This window comes from Indicator indicator, chromosome 2 (assembly GCF_027791375.1).
Source record: "Indicator indicator isolate 239-I01 chromosome 2, UM_Iind_1.1, whole genome shotgun sequence".
Classification (NCBI taxonomy): Eukaryota; Metazoa; Chordata; class Aves; order Piciformes; family Indicatoridae; genus Indicator; species Indicator indicator.
This window is the reverse complement of record NC_072011.1, coordinates 48,971,792-48,975,727: the sequence shown is the minus strand read 5'-3', so window position 1 is coordinate 48,975,727 and position 3,936 is coordinate 48,971,792. Positions and strand designations below refer to the sequence as shown.

Below are 3,936 nucleotides of genomic sequence, written 5' to 3'. Positions count from 1 at the left end.
AGACAGCTAACTGAGAGTTAGAAAAATGGGCAAGACTTGGGTATCCATACCTGTGGTAGTTACAGGCTGTACCTTGAAAATTTTCCACAGATCTTGAACAGAAAGTGGTAGAATGTAAATAAATTACCATTGGATGTAAAAAGAAAAGAATAAATTCTAAATAATCCCATAGGACAGATATCTAGTTAAGTTTTGTACACTAACTCACACTCTTTTTGGCTTCCTTGCTCTGGCAGAAAAAGCAACGCTCAAACAGGTATGGCCTGTGCGTTCAAAGTATTGATGATCAATGTGTCCTGAAATTCACATTAATTCTCACAGCTAGCTGGGTTCTTCATCAATGCATGAGACAAGTGATCCACCACTAAGAATTCATTACATTTCATATTTAGATTGTAGTTTTGCTTGTAAATAGAGCTTCATTTGTTTTCTAAGTGGCAATTTTGTGTTGGGGGTAGTTTCAACCCACTACAATATGCCTCAGGTCTAGTATAGAAACAGATTTCAAATTTAAATGCAAGTAGAGAGCAGTTGCTCAAAGTTCAGTTACCTATAATATATTTAAAGTATTTTTGTACAGAGATAACTATATACAGACATTTCAGACTTAGTAATAGAGATCCATTTTCTTTTCATCACCTCCCCTCAACCTTTTTAAGCTGAATGTTTGGAGATGTATGTTTGAAAATACTAGGATTCTCTTCTGCCAAAGAACAAAGATAACTCTTTCATTTGTAAGACCAAAAGTATATGTTCATAAGCATTCATTATAATATGATCCACTCTTTGCCAGTGTTGTATAAGGGCTTGCTGGAGAGCGGAACCTGATTCTGTGATGCCCTCTGAGAAACAGCAGCACGTTGTCATCAAAAAAAATGAAGTTCACTTATAAAATTGATCATTAGTATGAAACAGAGGTTATTATCATGAGGTAGCATTTTCTGCAATCTTCTGAAAATAAAAGGATTTGAAAAATGCAGCTAATGGTCTCTTCATGCATACAACAGGTACAAGGGAACATTGCTTGCTTTTTTGTTTCTTTTTGGTTTGGTTTTCTTTTTAATTTGTTTCTGGGGAGTATTTTTTGTTGGCTGGGTTTTTTGTCTGTTTGTGGGGTTTTTTTGTGTTTTTTGGTTGGTTGGTTGGTTGGTGTTCTTTTGGGTTTTTTTTGAGGAGGAGGGCTAAGAAATAGTTTCAATGGCCTGGAAGTACTTGGCCATGAAATCTGTTTTTTGTGAAGTGTATTGGAGAGGCAAGGATAAAAGCCAGTGTTGCAGTCTCTGTGAGACTCAAATAAATACATACATCTTGCGGTCTGACTGGGGCCTGGATTCTTCTTACTACTCTCCTTTGCAGTGACTCTTGACATCCATCAGCTCCTGTCCTAGCAGCTGAGATTTCTGCTCTCATTTTCAGCTCAGATCCTTCCCTTTATGCAAAAGGTAAGGACCCCGTTTGTCAGCTTCTGGTGTCAGGGAAGTGCAAGACTACTGAAGCACAAAACTGCTACACAAAAATAATCCATTGTTTGGACTGAGGATGGCTCGTTTCCGGAGTACGGAGCTGTGGAGGCCGCTTCAGCTGACAGCAATGTCCAGAGAACAGCGGGAAGGCAGGTGGCTCTAGCGATCTACTCGCCATCTGCAGCCACACTGAACCCGCTCCGGGACCTGCGCAGGGCCGGCCCCGGGCACCGCTCCTGTCCCGACCCGCGCGGCAGGGCCCGCCCGCTTGGCAGAGTGGGCAGGACTCTCCGTGCTGCCGTTGTCTAGCGCGCCTCTTGCCATTGTGGTGGCAGGCTGCCCGTCAGGGAGACGCGGGTGGGAGGGCTTTTCTCGGGTACTGCGGAAGCTCTCCCTTCTCCCACGCGAAGCTCTCCCCAAGCTCCTTTCCGGCTTCCCCGCGCTGCTGTTCATAGCTGTTAAGGAGGAAAACGCAGCCTTGATAGGGTTTCGCGGCGGCTCAGGGCCGCTGCTGCTCTGCGTTGGGGACTTACAAGTATCAGGGAGGACGGGCGAGCCCTTGATAAAGCATTCGGGAGGGCTGAGCGTCAGGGCTCCAGTGGCGCAATCGGTTAGCGCGCGGTACTTATACAGCAGTACTAAAGCCGAGCAATGCCGAGGTTGTGAGTTCGAGCCTCACCTGGAGCATCGAGCTTTTTGGAAGGAAAGGGAGCTTTTTTGAGACTTGGCTGAGCTCCGAAGGGAGAAAGACAGAAAAAAAGTAAAGTTCGCGGGCAGGTTAGGCATTTGTGGGGTCCACGAGTGAGCCCACCGTCTGCCTCAACATGCAGGTGATAGCTGCTGTGTCCCAAAATGGTGGGGGCAGCTCCTGGTTGCAGGTGGCAGTGTTTGTGGGAGTGATGCAGGGAGATGCAGTGATGCAGAAGGGGTGGAGGGTATATATTAAAATTTGCATGTGTGTTTGGTTACAGGGATATGTGCTCACATATCAGCACAAGCTGGGTGTGTTCAGAGCAACTTGTCAGTGTGCCAGAATGAACATTGCTTGTAACAGCTGCTTGAGTGAACTTGCAGGAAATAAAAGTTATTTTATACTGTGTCACTTAATACAGACTGCAAGTAAATAAAAATATACTACAACTGAAAGGTAACAAAATTAACCCCCTTTATCTCCTTCAGCAGTGACAGTCTTTGTTTTTGTAGCACTTTACAAATATGTGCAAGTAGCAGGAAGGAAAATAATTCAAATAATTTCAAATTTCACAATTTGAGGTGTCGAGGGCATGGGAAAAGGGCAGCTTCCTGAAAGAGAGGACTGGGGGACCCTGCCTGAATGGTTAGGCCTGGATCTTGAGAACCTGCCTCTGTGTTAACATCTAGTCTGCTACATGCACAGTGCAATTTATATCAAAAAGTTCACCAAGACCCTCAAGCTCATGCAGCCAAAGGTGCCTTTATTGCCCAAATTTGTGCAGTAGTGTTTGTTCTGCAGGCTTTAACTCACTGAAGTGCCTCTATAAGGTTTTCAATTGCCGTTTCTTCCATATCCTAGTTATCACTTTGTTCCATCTGAATTTTGCTTTAACGTCATTGATTTCAGTGATGGCACTGTCATCCCTTAAGTGTGTGGTGTATCAATATAAGGAATTATAAATCAACAAGAGAAATCTATAATGTTATCGGAGGGTAAATAAAATTCATCCTTTGCTTGCACTGAGTTTTTCATTTTCTCCATACAGGAGCACCACATCCCAGTGCTGCAGAGTACAAACTGTACAGGGGAACGTTTACAGAGGTGCTGGAAATACTAAAATATTAAAGTGCTACTTTTAGGAAACTGGAAATAAAACAAAAAAACCTAGCAGAAGAGGGATTCCATTCCCAGGGCCACAGGTGGTGGCTCCTGCATTCCCTCACCAAGGAGGAGCTGCTAGTTTTGCAATTTGGGTCTTGCTTTGGTGTGCTTGGGGGTGATGGTGCAATTTTTACCACATAAGAGGTGCATGAAGCTAATGCTGTTCATTGTGTGCACAGCTTTATTGTGACTTGCCTCTGTGGTGCCAGAGAGCAGCCAGGTCAGTGAGAGCTGCACGGTGCTATGGCCTTCCTCACAAGATCTGCTTCATTCCTTTTACTCTCACTCCAATATGATTTTTGTCTTTCCTTTGAAAAAAAAAAATAAAAGGGAAAAAACCAAAATCACCATGTGAGGTGACGCTTGCATTCCTGCAGCAGAGGCCTTACCTCCTGATTGACACCTATGACACCTGAAGGAAACATGTTCTGCTATGGGAATTTCACACTGAAAATCATGATAAATCAGGACAATTTATGAGGATTTAGAAGAAATTCCTGTAGAAGTAAGGGATGTTATTTATTATAATTTTTGATGGGTTCAAGTGTGGAGTGTCCCTGGCTGTCACTTGCAACTTTTCCCTGAAAATTCTGTGTCTTACAGGCATATGAAAAGAAA

General features: G+C 43.6%; 1 non-coding gene and 1 pseudogene across 1 annotated transcript; one reads left to right on the top strand and one right to left on the bottom strand.

Moving 5' to 3' along the window:
• Positions 1–242: 242 nt before the first annotated feature.
• Positions 243–373, bottom strand: LOC128980798 (5.8S ribosomal RNA; annotated as a pseudogene).
• A 1,682-nt stretch (positions 374–2,055) lies between these two features.
• TRNAI-UAU (transfer RNA isoleucine (anticodon UAU)) lies at positions 2,056–2,150 on the top strand. The gene is made up of 2 exons: positions 2,056–2,093; positions 2,115–2,150. It is a non-coding gene; the product is annotated as a tRNA-Ile (tRNA).
• Positions 2,151–3,936: the final 1,786 nt, after the last annotated feature.